The 17,789-nt window shown below is 36.7% G+C and overlaps 2 non-coding genes across 2 annotated transcripts; both read right to left on the bottom strand.

Moving 5' to 3' along the window:
* Window positions 1-12,971: 12,971 nt before the first annotated feature.
* On the bottom strand, window positions 12,972-13,067 carry LOC148780315 (small nucleolar RNA Z103). Its single transcript, XR_016041821.1, has one exon. It is a non-coding gene; the product is annotated as a small nucleolar RNA Z103 (small nucleolar RNA).
* Window positions 13,068-13,436: 369 nt separating this feature from the next.
* LOC148780314 (small nucleolar RNA Z103) lies at window positions 13,437-13,530 on the bottom strand. The gene has a single exon (XR_016041823.1). It is a non-coding gene; the product is annotated as a small nucleolar RNA Z103 (small nucleolar RNA).
* Between the last annotated feature and the right edge of the window lie 4,259 nt (window positions 13,531-17,789).

Below are 17,789 nucleotides of genomic sequence, written 5' to 3'. Positions count from 1 at the left end.
ATGGCAAAAAGTACTATCAGATTAGTGAAAAGTTGGGAGAGGGGACAGAGAACAGCAAATTAACAATATTGAGAACCAAATAAACTTCCCTACTTTTCACAGTTACCAGGAGGCAAGAAATTTAGTACTGAGCACAGTAAAGAGTAGAAAAAGGACATTCATCACATATAACAGGTAGTAGCCAGTTATCAGTGGCTATTGGAAGGGGTCGACCTGAAAAAGGGTCGGTCCGTGTGTTGGACCCGGCAGATCAGGTCCGAGTCCGAGTTGGACCCTATTGGGTCGGGTCGGGTCTGGTCGGCTTGCCTCGGTATAAAATACATAAAATATATGATATGCAAAATAATTTGTTTTTATTTTTTTCTAAATTTCTAGACAAGGGTCCAAGTCCCGTCTAATCCAAGCGACTAGGACCAACCCGCGACTAGGACTCGACCCATGTCTTGGTCAAACACTGGTCAAGTGGATTAGACTAGGACCAACCCAAGCGACTAGGACCCCACCCATGTCTTAGTCAAACGCGGGTCAAGTCCGGGTCCGAATGTATTAAAGTTCAAGAGAGCATGTACACAGACCTTGAATAGAGAGAAAAAGAAAAAAGAGGTAACACGTCCACAATCCAAACTTAACTGGCTACATCTTCATTATTTTTGGAGATAGGGAAGAGGCTTATCACCAATAAGCAACTTGATCGAGCAATTTCACTTGGTCTATCTTCGACACTTATATATAGAGGACAATTACAATGAATCTTGGAGCGAGAAAAATAATATGAGGCTTATCACCAATAACCAACTTGATCTTGTAATTTCACTTGGTCTATCTTCAAACACTTATATATAGATGACAATTACAATGAATCTTGGAGAGAGGAAAATAATACGAGGCTTATCACCAATAACCAACTTGATCTTACAATTTCACTTGGTCTATCTTCAACACTTATATAAAGGACAATCATATATATAGAGGACAATTACAAATGAATCTTGGAGAGAGGAAAATAATATGAGGCTTATCACCAATAATCAACTTGATCTTGCAATATCACTTGGTCTATCTTCAACACTTATATAAAGGATATACAGAGGACAAAAACAATGAATCTTGGAGAGAGGAAAACACAATCAATCTTAGAGCGACATTTATAAATAGAGGACAAAAACAATGAATCTTGGAGAGAGGAAAACACAATCAATCTTGGAGCGACATTTATAAATAGAGGAAAAAAACAATGAATCTTGGAAAGAGGAATATATAGAGGACAAAAACACTGAATCTTGGAGAGAGGAAAACACAATCAATCTTGGAAAGAGGATCGCCAATAACCATGTAATGCTTATCACCAATAACCAACCTATCTTCGATACTCCCCCTCTCTTCAAGTTGGTACATGGATCCCCCAAGTTGGTGCCCTCAAGTTGGTGCATGGAGTAAAGCATAGTTGGTACATGGATCCCTGAAGTTGGTGCCCTGAAGTTGGTGCATGTGTAAAGCAAAGTGCCCAATTTACAAAATTCTTCATATTTTCTTGTGCGCCCCACTGGGGTGGGGTGGAGGAGGTTTATCTTCAACACTCCCCCTCCCCTCAAGTTGGTGCATGGTGGTGCATAGAGTGAAGTGGAGTGCCCAATTTGCAAAAAGTTTTTTGCTCTACTCTTTCGAGCGGATATTTTCTTTTGCATGCTAATGGGGTAGAGGAGTAGAGGAGGTTTTCTTGGAGGAGGTTTTTCTTGTGCAGAGGTTTTCTTGTGCAGAGGTTTTCTTGTGCTGACGTTTTCTTGCGCAGAGGTTTTCTTTTTCTTGGAGGAGGTTTTCTTGTGCAGAGGTTGTCTTTTGAGTGGCACGGGGCCGGAGGTTGGTTTTCTTTGGTTTTCGGAGGTTGGAGGTTGGATTTCTTTTAAGTGGCACTGGGTCCGAAGGTTGGAGGGGGCCGGAGGTTTTTCTTTTCTTTTAAATGGAACTGGGGACCGTTTTTTTTGGGTGGTGGCACGACACTTAGGGCCGGAGGTTTTTCTTTTCTTTTAAATGGCACTGGGTTGGAGGTTGCGTGACACGGGAGGTTGCATGTCGTGTCACTTGGGGCACTTGGAAGTCCAAGTCGGAGGTTTTCTTTTGAGGCCGGAGGTTTCCTTTAAGTGGCACTGGCCTTTTTTTTTGCGCCCTAAGGCACTTGGGGTCAGAGACCGAAGGTTTTCTTTTGCGCCCTAAGGCACTTGGGGCCAGAGACCGAAGGTTTTCTTTTGCGCCCTAAGGCACATGGGATCAGAGGGTTTTCTTTTGCGCCCTAAGGCACCTGGGGCCAGAGGTTTCTTTTGTGCCCTAAGGCACTTGGGGCCGGAGACCAAAGGTTTTTCTTTTGCGCCCTAAGGCACTTGGGGCCAGAGGTTTCTTTTGAGCCCTAGCACTTGGGGCCGGAGACCGAAGGTTTTCTTTTGCGCCCTAAGGCTGGCACTTGGGGCCAAAGGTTTTTCTTTTGCGCCCTTAGGCTGGCACTTGGGGCCAGAGGTTTTTCTTTTAAGTGGCACTTGAGGCCGGAGGTGTTTTTCTTTTCTTTTGTGCCCTAAGGCACTTGGGGCTGGAGATCGGAGGTTTTCTTTTCTTTTGCGCCCTAAGGCACTTAGATTTTCTTTTCTTTTGCGCCCTAAGGCACTTAGAGCTGGAGGTTTTTCTTTTAAGTGGCACTTGGGGCTGGAGGTTTTCTTTGGGGTCTTGGGGCCGGAGACCGAAGGTCTTCTTTTGCGCCCTAAGGCAGGTTTTTCTTTTGCGCCCTAAGGCACTTGGGGCCAGAGGTTTTCTTTTAAGTGGCACTTGAGGTCGGAGGTGTTCTTGAGGCCGGAGATTTTTCTTTTCTTTTGTACCCTAAGGTACTTGGGGCCAGAGATCGGAGGTTTTCTTTTCTTTTGCGCCCTAAGGCACTTTGAGATGGAGGTGGCACTTGGGGCTGGACGTTTTCTTTTCTTTCTCTTGCCTTTTAACTGGCACTTGAGGCTGGAGGTGTTTTTCTTTTAAATGGCACTTAAGGACAGAGATTTTTCTTTTCTTTTGCGCCCTAAGGCACTTGGGACCAGAGATCGGAGGTTTTCTTTTCTTTTGCGCCCTAAGGCACTTTGAGCTGGAGGTGGCACTTGGGGCCGGAGGTTTTCTTTTCTTTCTTTTGTCTGGAGACCAGAGGTTTTCTTTTCTTTTGAACCCTAAGGAATTTGGGGGCATTTTCTTTTCTTTTGCGCCCAAGGCACTTGGGACCAGAGGTTTTTCTTTTAAGTTTTGGGGCCAGAGGTTTTTCTTTTAAGTTTTGGGGCCAGAGGTTTTTCTTTTAAGTTTTGGGGCTAGAGGTTTTTCTTTTAAGTTTTGGGGCCGGAGGTTTTTCTTTTAAGTTTTGGGGCCAGAGGTTTTTCTTTTAAGTTTTGGGGCCAAAGGTTTTTCTTTTAAGTTTTAGGGCCGGAGGTTTGTCTTTGAAGTGGGGGTTTATCTTTTAAGTGGCACTTGGGGCCAGAAGTTTTCTTTTGCGCCCGCTCTAACTCACTTGGTGAGTGCCGGAGGTTTTCTTTCACCCAAGGCACTTGGGTGCCGGAGGTTTTCTTGGGCTCGGATACTTGGGTACCATGTTGGGGGCCGGAGGTTTTCTTCCCATGTTGGTCCTAGTAGGAGGTAGGTTTGTGTTTTCTTTTGCGCCCTAACTCACTTGGTGCGTGCCAGAGGTTTTCTTTCACCCAAGGCACTTGGGTACTTGGGTACCATGTTGGGGGCCAGAGCTTTTCTTCCCATGTTGGTCCTAGTAGGAGGTAGGTTTGGTGTTTTCTTTTGTGCCCTAACGAACTTGGTGAGTGTCGGAGGTTTTCTTTCACCCAACGCACTTGGGTGAGGGGGCCGGAGGTTTTCTTCCTACGTTGCCCTTGGAATGTTGCCCCTGACGTAGGAGGTAGGTTTGGTTTTCCAAGGTTTTCTTGTGCTATGATCGATACCATGCTGGGGCAGAGGTTTTCTTCCCATGTTGCCCCTGGCCCCATGTTAGGGCCGGAGGTAGGAGGTACGTTTGGTTTTCCACACCACCCCCAAGGAGGTAGGTACGTTTGGTTTTCCATATCCCCAAGGCACTTGGGGCCAGAGGTTTTCTTTTGCGCCTTAGGCTTTTCTTAGTTTTCTTCTGCTCTGATACTATGTACCATGTTTACCATGTCCCGACCGGAGGTTTTCTTTTGGGGCTTTTCTTAGTTTTCTTCTGCTCTGATATACCATGTTTAGGCATACCATGTTTAGGCTTGAGGTTTTCTTTTGGGGCCGGAGGCTTTCTTTTGCTCTGATACCATGTCCTCCGAGGTTGGAGGTTTTTCTTTTGCTCCTGGGGCTCCCTCCCCCTCTGATACCGGAGGTAGGAGGTTTTCTTTTGCTCTGATACATACCACCTTTGAACCGGAGGTAGGAGATTTTCTTTTGCTCTGATACCACCTTCGAGCCGGAGGTAGGAGGTTTTCTTTTGCTCTGATACGACCTCTGAGCCGGAGGTCGGAGGTTTTCTTTTGATCTGATACCATGTTTTTTCTTTTATTTTAAGCTGGAGGTTTTCTTTTGCTCTGATACCATGTTTTTTCTTTTGTTTTCCTTTTATTTTAAGCTGGAGGTTTTCTTTCGCTCTGATACCACCTCCGACTGCTCTGAAACCACCTCCGGCTGCTCTGATACCACATCCGATTGCTCTGATACCACCTTCGATTGCTCTGATACCACCTCCGGATGCTCTGATACCACCTCCGGATGCTCTGATACCACCTATGGCTGCTCTGATACCACCTCCGGGTGCTCTGATACCACCTCCGGCTGCTCTGATACCACCTCCAGCTGCTCTGATACCGATACCACCTCCGGCTGCTGTGATACCGATACCACCTCCGGCTGCTGTGATACCGATACCACCTCCGGCTGCTGTGATACCGATACCACCTCCGGCTGCTGTGATACCGATACCACCTCCGGCTGCTGTGATACCAATACCACCTTCGGCTGCTCCGATACCACCTCCGGCTGCTGTGATATCGATACCACCTCCGGCTTCTGTGATACCAATATCACCTCCGGCTGCTCCGATACCACCTCTGGCTACTGTGATACCGATACCACCTCCGGTTGCTCCGATACCACCTCCAGCTGCTCTGATACCACCTCCGAGCAGGAGGTCGGAGGTTTTCTTTTAGGGGCCGGAGGTTTTCTTTTGTTCCGGCTCGGAGGTTTTCTTTTAGGGGTTTGAGGTTTTCTTTTAGGGGTCGAAGGTTTTCTTTTAGGGGCCGGAGGTTTTTTTTTCTTTTCTTTTGTTCCGGCTCGGAGGTTTTCTTTTTGGGGCCGGAAGTTTTCTTTTATTTTCTTTAGTTATGATAGAGAGAGCATGCACACAGACATTGGATATGAAGAGAAGACATTGGATATGAAGAGAAGAAGAAGAGGAGAGAAAAGAGATAACACAATATTTACAATGAATGTGAGAAGTTGAATGTGAGAAAAAGAAGAAGAGAAAAGAGATAACACAATATTTACATTGAATGTGAGAAGAAGAAGAGAAAAGAGATAACACAAGATTTACGTATTTACATTGAATGTGAGAAAAAGAAGAGAAAAGAGATAATATTTACATTGAATGTGAGAAGAAGAAGAGAAAAGAGATAACACAATATTTACGTATGTACATTGAATGTGAAAAGAAGAAGAGAAAAGAGATAACACAATATTTACGTATTTACATTGAATGTGAGAAGAAGAAGAGAAAAGAGATAACACAATATTTACATATTTACATTGAATGTGACTTGGTCTATCTTTAACAAAATGGGACCCCACTCAAGACAGGTTTCATGTAAAAACTAGTCAGTCGTCCAGGTTGACCCCGAACCGGCTCTATTGAATTGCACTGATGCCATGGGCCAGAGTAAGTTAGCAATACCTTGCCAAAGTCATCTCTTACTACCCCTCCTACCACCGTCATCCCGAGGCTTGGACTCCCATTGGGTTGGGCCATGTTGGGTCCGGGTCAACCCGACCCAACCGCATTGATATAAATTTAAAATATATACTTTATAAAATAAATTTCCTATTTTTAAATTTCTAGACGGGTCAGGTTCGGTCTAATCCAAATGACCTAGACCCGACCCAAGTCTTGTTCAAACACGGGTCAGTTCCGTTCCAAATGAGACCCAACCTGCATCTAGGTCCATGTGGAACCTAGTCAATCGGGTCCTAGTCGACCCAGACCCAAACTTGAACCGGCCTGTTGCCACCCCTAAAGACCCTCCATAGGGCCCAAACCTTAGGATCTATTGAATTGCACTGATGCAACGGGCCACAGTAAGTTAGCAATCCCCGGCCTTGATCATCTCTTATTGCCCCTCCTAACGCCATCATCCACCGGGTTACCTTTCAAACTTCCTTCAAAATGTAACTTAGCCAGTTATTAGACTTTCCTTTTCTATTGCATTTAACATTGACAATTTCCGCCTGTTTGTTTTTGAAATTATTCATTGTGTGAACCCAAAAAAGTGTTTTGTTTTCTCCCAAGCTATGAACATGGCCTGAACTTGTTCTTTTCTTATGCCATCTTCTTGCTTTCGATCACTAAAGCATCTACCACTACAGAATAAGTAAAGCTAGTGTGCACAGGACAACACCTGCTTTATAGATGGCGTTGGCTCAACAATGTAAGAATGGACTGTTATTTGCACATTAAGCCAACCCCAATTAAATGGGAAAAAGTTATTATGATGATGATAACACTTATTTGCACATTACATAACATTAAGGATAACCATTCTTCGGCTACATAGGTAATCATCAATATTTATGATCACTTCTCTGATGTTTTCAGTGTTTCTTTATGTGATATTGTTGGGCTGCTTCTGCTATTTCAAATATTTCTTCTGATCATTGTGAACAACAATTCTATCGAATTTGTTTGCTGCTAATAGTGCAATCTATTTTTCTTGGGTTTTAGTAGTTATATGATCATTGTTGGGGTGCTTTTAGTATTTTTTACATGATACAGCTGTGGAGTTCTCAATAGTTATATGATCAACGTTATTGGTAAATGTATCAAATAATTAAGTTGCTGTGAATGTTGCTAGCTAGTTCTCTTGTTAAGGGATGTGAATGCTAACTTCTGAATGTGAAGTAAACAACATGAAAGAAATTATTTAATCTTTTATTTTTCATTGAAATAAAAGTTGGGAATTTAGTGCATACAGGACAAGTCATATAAGGAACTATTTAGAATGACGTTTAGGGTGAGTGCAAATAAGTTCAGGCCAACTTTATTATTAACATTTTTGAAGCAAGGACAACGGGGTTTAATCACGAGCATAGTTGAAATGATATTGTGAAAATGATCATCTTAATGCTTTTACCATTGGATATGAAATTGGGTGGCTGTATTTATTCCATTGCTAAGCCCAAAATTCAAAAGAATTTATTTATTTTACTGTGTGACATACCTAAGCTGTTTGATTTCATATTTGATGACTATAAGTAACTGTGGCCTCTTTGTATGAAAGGTAAATTGTTTCAAAATATATAATCCCCTTACGGCGCACTACTTTTAGAACTTTAAAAAATCTTTAACCATTATCTAATATGAATTTCCACAATAACGAAAATTGTAGAAATTTATAAACAAAAAAAAAAATGTATTTAGAAAAAGTTATCAATGATATTAGGCTCACCACTTACATATGGTTTTCAAGTCATAGTTGTACTCAATTGGCCATAGTATTGATGATGTATGGCTCCCAAAATATGTATCCCTTTTGTGTTTTTATAATCTCCTCATAGAAGAGATAGTCATTGCTATAATTTTCTTGGATATGCTATTACATTAGAACATTGGAAAAAAAAAATATTTACCATATCTAAGGAATGATTTCATGTAATAGTTGTATAGTAATTTATTGAGACCATCTTCAAAAATCATGTTAGAACCATTTGATTGAAACCAGTTTTTAAATAACCACTTTTTTTATTCTAAAGAGTAATATTTATTTATTTTTGAAAAAATACTTTAGAAAGTGATTTTTTTTAGCTCAATTAATAAAGACCATCCATTTTAGGATGATTAGATATAGGCATCGGAATGATTTTTTTCTTCTAAAAATTCTTAGATTGCATAATTATCATTATATTAACAATGTTAAAAAACAAAAAAGTGATTTTGAATTTATTAAGACCTAGATCTTAAAATTCATCAAATGGAGAGTAGAGATTCATTATCAAAGAGCACTAAGTTATACCATGTCAAGGGAGAAAATTGAATTTTTTTTTTTTTAATTGATCATGAGGATATAGAGAGAGTGTGTAAATTTTGAGGCCCTACAAATGTCAAAAACATGATTTTTTAGATGTGTTTCATTTTATTACAATGACAGGCATGAAATAATTCCCTTTAACTTAAAAATGATAGATAAAAAAATGATGTCAAATCATCAGTACTTACCGAATTAATTTGTTAGTACTTGATGCTTTACAATTATAGGCTCAATTCCTACCAAAGATAGAGCCACTGACTCACCGTTTTATGCAAAGATGGATTGAACCTAATAAATCAGATCTCGAAATTCATTTTCTACTTATGTAAGCAACCCATCTTTCTACAAATAGACCCTATTCGTCTTAAAAAAATTTATCACTTTCACCCCTTACTTTTAGAGCCTGTTTGGATAGGAAGAAATAAAGAATTTTGATTTTTAAAATCCAAAGATCCAAAATATTTGGACAAGCACTACTAAACAATAAATTTATCGAACCCCATCGCTCTCAACCTATCATGAGTAAAAAACCACTAAACTCTCATGAATAAAACTATCCAATCCCTCTCCTCACATCATATACATGATCAACAGCCACCATAAAAAGATATTGCAGAAAATTTATAAATTCGAAAGATAAAAATTGTTTCATGCAGCATGGATCACATTTCTACATATGCGGTCTGCGAGATATAAAGCATCTATCTTAAAAATGGATGCAAATAGTTGGTCCATCTAAAAGCAATTGAAACTAACGGTCTACATGTTTTTCTAATAGAATTATTATTTTTAATTTTCAAAATTTATTTATTTTTCCATATCCCTGATCTACATGAGAGATTGCACATCCTTAAATATTAGGTCCAAAAATACAACTCAAAAATAAATTTTTAAGAGGTGACTCATTTCCATTACTTGCGATCACTACCTTGAGTTTAGAGTAACAACAAATTTTAGTTTCAGAATTGTATTAACATAACTCAAATTGCATTGACCAAACTACATATTTTGCGTTATTTATCAAGCTTTTTTTTCATCTATATTGATTTCTATTCTGGTTGAATATCATACTTCATTCCTCTAAGCATGAGAATTTCACTTCTTGTGCAATTGAATATCTAGTTGTCTAGAATTTTTCCATCATTATAGAAAAGTTCTTATAGTGTTTTCAAAATCATTCTTCTATGGTACCAAAATGCACATGGAACAAGTTTGAAGCTTCTAAGAGCCAATTTTTTAATAAAAATTCTTAAAGTTGGAAGAGCAAAGTGGAGATGTCTAACAAAAATAATATTGGGCAGTTCCAACTAGGCTAGCCCAATCTTTACCAAGGCTTACAAACCAGCTAAGCCACCCAACCCATTAATTCCGAGCCTTACCGAGGCTTACAAACTGGCCAAGCCACCCAGCCCATTACCAATGACATACACCAAGAAACACTTTCAAAAATTACTTAAATTTCTTGAAATTATAAGTTTTAAAAGGGGAAATTTTTCATCATAAAAATTTATTACTTTTACTTTAAAAAAGGATGAAAAAATAATAATATTAAAATTAATAATGTGGTCTAAAAAATATTATTAGAATAATTTCATAAAAAGTGGGATGGTTTATTGATGGAGTTGAATGAAATTCCAAAATAAGAAATATTTAATGTTATTGTTTTTTATTTAAAAAACTTAAGCATAAAATTACATTCTATTAAAGGGTTTACTTTTTTGCACAAGATATATCTTGAACTTTAAGACTAGTAACATGTAATGTTTTTTTATATTTTAAAAATATAAAAATGGTCCCATACCGATAAAAAGAGGAGCCAAGACATTATAAAGTACCACACAAGGCATGAAATTTAGACCCATCCAACCACGTGAACCGCTTAATTTCCAACAAGGATATTGCGAGAGCCATTCTAATCTCTTAAAAAACGCTAGTTCCTACAAGGATTAGACAATTCTCATCCGCATTAAAAAAAGTCAAAAACCTAATTTCTCCTCACAAAATATCAAATCTTAATTGCCCACTTTAAATTGGTCTTGAAGGGGACCAATCTAAATCCCCAAAACATTGAGAATCGGGTGATTCCCACCGATAAGGAATCAATTGATCTGGCTACATTCTGTTTTTGCCTGTTTTGTTTGGTGCTTTCATTGCCATAAAACAGAGTAACCTACGTTCAAAAAAGCCCAAGGGATGGCACGCATAATATTGGGCAAACGACCCCAAAATAAGATCCCTACCTAATTTGCTCACAAAGACGATTTGCTCTTTTCCGGAAGGAGAATTGACCGTATTTCTACAACATTCAATCCCAAGGTGTAAAGCACCCATCTTTAAATGTTTTTTATTATAATTATAATTTTTAATTTACAAAAATTATTTATTTATTCATATATATGATCTCAATGTTTGAGATTATACATCTTTAAAAATTAAATCCCAAAATCCATCTCAAAAATAAATTTTTAAAAAGTAACTCATTCCTACATAGACTAATAGAAAGTCCTTTTCTAAACCACCCATGTAGGACAAAGGTCATAATTGTGTGATTTTCCAAACTAACTCGTGTCCTATTGTAAACTCCATGTGCATCTTTTGCAAAAAGAAAATATTAAAGCGAAAAATTTCTATAATTTCCCTAGAATATGGAAGATCTATGCTTCGCCTATCATCCAGCCGTCCAAGTTTGATCAAGAGAACCACACCGTTTGATATTAGATCAGATGTTTCAAAATATTTTATTTTTACTTTTTTTATACAAATTGTATAAATATGAAATTTGATACATGTCATCTTCTCGTTGAGGTGCACCCAATGGTTTAAAAAACGGATCAATGACTCGGATCGGGCTTCCAAAAAACCGATCCAAATCGACAAATCGACGATCCGAATCGAGAATCGGGTGAATCGATCAGAGTAAAGCTTAAAAAAAATTTGAAAAAATTATTAAAATTCATTATAAATATTGTTTTTTAAGAATTCAATAAAAAATGAGGATACTCCATTAAAAATTTTCATGTTTTTGAATTAATATGCGAATATTGATATGTTCTTTCCCTGCATGAACCGCCATTCAGCATTTAATTTACAGTATTTCGTGCTCATCCCTACACTGTTGCTGTTGGGACTCGATATGTGAATAATATGGCTGGGATAGGGTGGTCTCAGAATCATCATCTCTCTCGTTTTCTCTTTGAATAATATGGATTAAAAAAAAAAAAAACAAATTTTCAAAAAAATCAATCATGGATTAAAAAAAAAATCACAAATTTTCAAAAAATTCTATCATGGATTACAAAAAAAAATTCGATCATGGATTAAACAAAAAAAATCACAAATTTTCAAAAAATTCAATCATGGATTACATAAAATTCGATCATGGATTACATAAAATTCGATCATGGATTACAAAAAAAAACAAACAAAAAAAACAAACAAAAAATCCAATGGTGGATTACAAAAAAAGAAAAAAATAGTTCGATCATGGATTACAAAAAATTCAATCATGAATTACAAAAAACTCGATCATGGGTTACAAAAAAAGCAAAAAACAAAAAATTCAATCATGGATTACAAAAAAAAAAAAACATTTCGATCATGGATTATAAAAAAAAAACAAACATTTCGTTCATGTATTACAAGACATTCAATCATGGATTACAAAAAACTCTATCATAGGTTACAAAAAAAAAAAAAAAAAAAAAAAATCGATCATAGATTACAAAAAAAGAAAACAAACATTTCGATCATGGATTACAAAAAATTCTATTATGGGTTACAAAAAACCAAAAAATTCGATCATGGATAAAAAAAAAACAAAAACAATTCGATCATGGATTACAAAAAAATCAATCAAGTATTACAAAAAAATCTATGATGGATAACAAAAAATAAAAAATAAAAATAAAAAAAATAATAAAAAATAATTTAAAAAATCCGTACGAAATCGCCGACTCATTGTTCGGACTTGCCGATTCCATACAATGAATCGGCGATTCACTGTACAAAATCGTCCGGTTCTCTCTAGAACCGAACGATTTCTGATTTTTTGGACGATCCGGTCCCTTTTCACGATTTTTCGAGTCGAACCGAGCGAATCCGATTCGACTCGACGTTTTTTAAAACGTTGGGTGCACCTATAACAACTATTAAAAATATTTTTTGATAAAATATAATGACCTACATAGGTCATTTGGTTATTTTATTTTATTTAAACTATATTTTTTATATTTTTCGCTCATACGAGTTTAATAGAGGATTGGACATCAAAAATTTATGTGTCAAAATGATTTACAAAATAGAAAAAAATAAAAAATAAAATAATATAGAGACGTAACATTATGATTGAGACAATCTTAACCCTCCATTCAAAATAGAGGGCTAAAATAATTTAAAACGTATGATTGAGGCAATCTTAACCCTCCATTAAGATAAGGTGCTCAATATTTTCTCTGCCCTAATATAGAGTAACCTGTAATTCCCAATCTTGCTCTGCCCCAATTACATGACCTAAAACACACCGGTTTTCTATGATCCGCAGACGTAAACCAAAAAACCATTACAAATCACAAAAATTATTGAATTGAATGAGTCGGTAATGACTATCAAACAAAATAAATAAATGTTAAATAGTAGCGATAATAAAATATAATGATTGAGGTAAAACAGTTTTAGACTTATAGGTAAAAATGGACGGATCAGTAATATGGCTTGGACCTCCAAAAGGAGAACAAATAACGCACATTCTAATCATAGTCGATCGTCTGGGGAAGGGATCATCATTTCCATCCTCTTTTGAAAATATCTCTAAATAATAACAATTAAAATACAATTCGCTCATTATCCTCAACCGTGACGAAACAGATCGAGAAACCTTCTGAAAAGCAAGGTATCCATCAAAACAGAGTTCAAAAAATCTTCAATCCGGATTGACATTGCGCAATTTGAAAAACGATCAGTAGACGGCCATTTCCAGTTGAAGAAACTACGGTATTCAACTCTGGAATTGCAACTATCGGGATCGCTAATCGAACAGGGCAAATCAAAAGCGAACTCTTGAAAATTCAGGGCAAAACTCATAGACAAGATTAAACCTTTTAACTCCCTTTGACAGGGAAAATTAAGACAAGAACAATGATTTTGACGATAATAAGTTGAAGGGATCAGAAACCTGGCTTGGAACTCCCAGAGGGAGAAGATAGCACTGTTTGAATCAGTGTCGATCATATGGGGAAAGGATCATCATTTCCATCAACTTCAATAAACACAAACAAGTACCAGAAAAAATGACACTTTTCATTTGAAGCAGCAATGGTTGCAACAAAAATTATCAGAGAAAAGAAATGGAAGAAAAAAACGCGTAGTATAAGTGAGAAAAGAAATGGGAGTAAAAAACGAGAAAACATCAGTGAGAAAAGAAATGGAAGAAAAAACGAGAAAATAAATGGTAAACAACAGCGGCCATATTTCCAGCTCCAAGTGGCCGCCTTAAGAAGAAACGAGGCCAAATCTAGAAGTTAGAGGTGGAGTGCAGCTAAATGTGGCGTCGACTCATACACAGCTACCATATAATCAAGACAACTGGTAATCAGTTTTCGACGCTTGAAAAGGATAATCGAGTGAACAATCCAAATAGAAGAAATTTAAAAACTTCTAGATCTGGAGTAAGGAAAAACACTAGACCCGATTTGCGGGGGAGGTAGCTCTAAAACTCAGACGAAATCGTAGAGAAAAGCCATAAAAAGATATAATCTTTATAGATTGTTCTCTCGCTGATCTTTGTGATTCATACGAGTTTTTAGAGGTGGAAGAAAGTGAAATACATCTAAATCTTGGGGAAGAGAAAATCTAGACCGAATTTGCTCGGAAACACCTCCAAAACCCAAGCCGAAATCGCGGAACCTCGAGGAAACCCCAATGGGCGAAGACCCCTAAGCTTTGAGGAAATCCCTAAACACATCGGAAACCTTACAAAAACGAAGACAGCCAAGAGATGAAACCTACAGCCCTAAGTGAGACTGGTTGCTTTTGAGGAGAAGGTTTGACATATATAGACAATTTTCTGAAACCCGAAACCCTAATTTCATGGATCAACGGACTAGTTTTTGCCACGTGTTTGGTAGTTTCTTTCAAGGAGGAGAGGAGTCGTCCCTTGCTACCCACCCGCCGGAGGTTTGCCCTCTCAACCAAAAGATTCGGAGATTATTTTTATGTCTGGAATTTTTAGAATTTTTAGGTGATTATGTTTAAAATAAAATTTTGAATTTAAAGTTTTTTACATTTAGATTTTCCCTTTTGAATTTTGAGTTTTTCACATTTAGATTTTTCCCTTTAAAAAATTGGACAATCTATTGAGACGTTACTTTTTTAATACATATTAAAAAAAAATTTACTTAGTATATGAGTTGAAGGGATTACATCCCTCAAATTTCAAAATTTTATCTGAGTAAATAGAAAGTATATACTCACGAGTACGAGTGGCAATGGATCCGACTAGACTTGGGACTTGATAGATATACTTGATTTTTGTTCTGAGTATGGGTTCAAATTTTGGACTCTAGGTCCGGGTCCTGCTAAACTCGACCCATACCCATAGTCATAAGGTATAGGATGGCAATCATTTGTTTTTAGACACACGTTAGGTGTTTTGTATTGTCACAATGTTGGTAACATTTAGATTATTATTGGCAAAAAAAAAAAAGGGTAAATATAAAAATAAACAAAAAATATTATTAACCAAAAAAAAAACTCATAACATTAAGGTGGCAATAGATCCGACCAGATCCGGACTCGAAGATTATAATTGAGATCTGACAGGTTCAAGTACATATCCAAATTTTAGACTCGAATATTATTCGGGTCCGGGTCCGGGTCTTGGCAGACCGACCCATACCCAACCGGTTGCCACCCATACTCGCAAGGTAGCCGGCTAAGGACACCTCATTACGAAAAGCCACTGAAGGCAGGAGAATCAAGGATTCAGATATCGACGAAAAGTCGTGTCGAGATAAAATGCGTTAAGGATTTCGGGATCACAATTCTTCAGGTTTAGGGTGTGTTTGACAATGTAAAAAATTAGCGATATTTGGAATTGAAAAAACCCCGCATTTGATAGCTTATTAACTTGCATTTCATATCTCTGAAAAGCATACCTATTTTTGGCTGTAATCCGGCGCTGTTCAGGGTGAATGAAAACGCTCCTAGACCCATTTTCGTATTTCCAAGTGTATAATACTCATACATAATCTAAGAACGGATAGGATTGGATTGGCCCGTCGATTTGGTTATAGTTGGACCGATTAAGGTCAGAAATTCGGATTTGGGTAAGCCAATTTGATGTAGTCAATTACCATAGAGAGTTTTAAAATACAATAAAAATGAAATCACTCCACATACGGTGATCTAAGTCTCCCAGGAACCGGACCATCTATCTAACGGTTTGGATTTCAATCGACAATTTTTAAAACCTTGATATGCATGTGTGTTGTGCATGTTCTCCACTTTTAACCCAAAAGCTATAAGTTTCATGACCAATTCTTTTAGGGGAAATATCAATTAATGGGTTGAGACCTTTTATGAAATCACTGGTGGGGTAAAAAAAAAACATGAATTATATTTGATGGTTTACTTTTAATTTTCTATTTCAATCAAATACTTCATAAACAATAATAAAAAGTTCCCAAATTACCCTTGTATGGTGACACGAAGCTTGAACAATTAGAGGCATAATAAAAATTTTACCCCTAAAATGGCCAAAGCATATAACAAAAATGCCATTACTTGTTTGAAGTTAGAAATAATTAATAGTTTGTTCGGTATTTGAAATGATAAACAATAATGATATTTACATCATTTAACATACCACTTTGGTAATTTAACCTCTAGAGAAGCCTTAACAAAATTATAAAGTACATCTTCTTGTTCGAAGTTATAAATAACAAATGATTTATTACGGTATTTGATATGAGAAATAATAAGGAAAATGACATAAATATCTCTATTTGTTTTTCATTTTAAATAAAAAATAAATTATTTTTAACTTCTAACTTGAAATAATCAGGGGTACTTATGTCATTCTATTAAAGCTTATTTTGGAGTAAAATTACCAATGTGTCTCTAATGAGTTCTCTAACACGAAACGAGGATAACCGTGGAGATTTTTAACATTTTTTCAGGAAGTACCTCATTGAAATGTAAATTAAAAGTAAACCCTTAAATATAATTTGTGATCTATTGAACTTTTTTTAATTTTGTAAGGGTTTTAACCCCTTGATTGATATTTTCCCATTCTTTTGTGACAATACCAAATGAGTGTGCGATTTTTTTTAGGGAAAATTATAAATAGCTTCTTCAAATTCAACTTTCTAGACATCCTATCCTCCTTTAAATTTAATTTTGTAGACATTTTATCTCCAAAACTTTTTGTTACTCACTTTGAACTCCAATACTATCTTTTCTTATATTTACCATCTCAAATAAAAAAGTCAATAATTTAAGATAAAAATACTTTTACTTTTTCTCTTCTCCCCCCTTTGGAGTCACATGACTCTCTCTACCCACACTCCCTTTATTTAGCCATACTCGCTCTCTTCCAAAGTAAAAACCCATATCTTCTCTTTTTCTCTCTCTAAAAACCCATGTCCTCACTATCTCTCTCGTTCTCTAATAATACAGTGCCCTACAAAAATTTTTCTTGGTCCGATGCAAAAAAGTGCCAGACCACAAAACAAATTTTGATATGGCACTTAACTCAAACCCACCCGGTCCGACACACTGGGTGCTGGACCGCATTACAAGCCACATTATGCGAGAGAGAGAAGAGAGAGAGACTGTCACGTGACTCCAAAAGGGGGAGAAGAGAAAAATTAGAGATATTTTTGTTCTGAATTATTGACTTTTGAATTAAGTGGGTAAATATAAGAGAAAAGAGTATTAGAGTTTAGGGTGGTATACAAACAGTTTTGGAGGGTAAGATATTTAGAAAGTCGAATTTGGGGGGTATTTATAATTTTCCCTTTTTTTTATTAATGCTCAATTTTTCTACTTTTTCCTTTTTAGCTTCTATTTAAAGCAAAACAATTTGTATAAAGTTGCAACCTTATATTATAAAGAGAAAATTTCGTACGAAACCCTAATTCCTTATCTTATTTCATAGTATATATCCCTTCCGTTTTTCTTTTAAGCAGAATAAAAAAACCACTAAGGATTTCACCGTATCCCCTCATTTTATTATCTCCCTTGTTTATTCACTTTTGACCATAAAAGTTAGTCCCAACAAATCATTTTATACCATCTCAACCCAAAAACAATTTTAACCATGTTTTCCCTTGTAACCCCATTATATCTTCACCTCTCAATTCACTATGTTCTAAAAACCTTTTTTTATTATGTTTTTTCTCTTTTCAATCCCTTATCATATCTCTCACTCTCTCAACTCACCCCATTGAGGGCTCTTTCTCCTCTCCTATTACATGTTAATCTCTCTCTAATTTTGCAGCCGATTCCTGTCTC

Source organism: Amborella trichopoda, chromosome 9, assembly GCF_054954075.1.
Source record: "Amborella trichopoda isolate Santa Cruz 75 chromosome 9, AtrichopodaSantaCruz75HAP2 v2.0, whole genome shotgun sequence".
Taxonomy (NCBI): Eukaryota; Viridiplantae; Streptophyta; class Magnoliopsida; order Amborellales; family Amborellaceae; genus Amborella; species Amborella trichopoda.
Note: the sequence above shows the minus strand (reverse complement) of the source record. Positions and strands in the feature narration are given on the sequence as shown.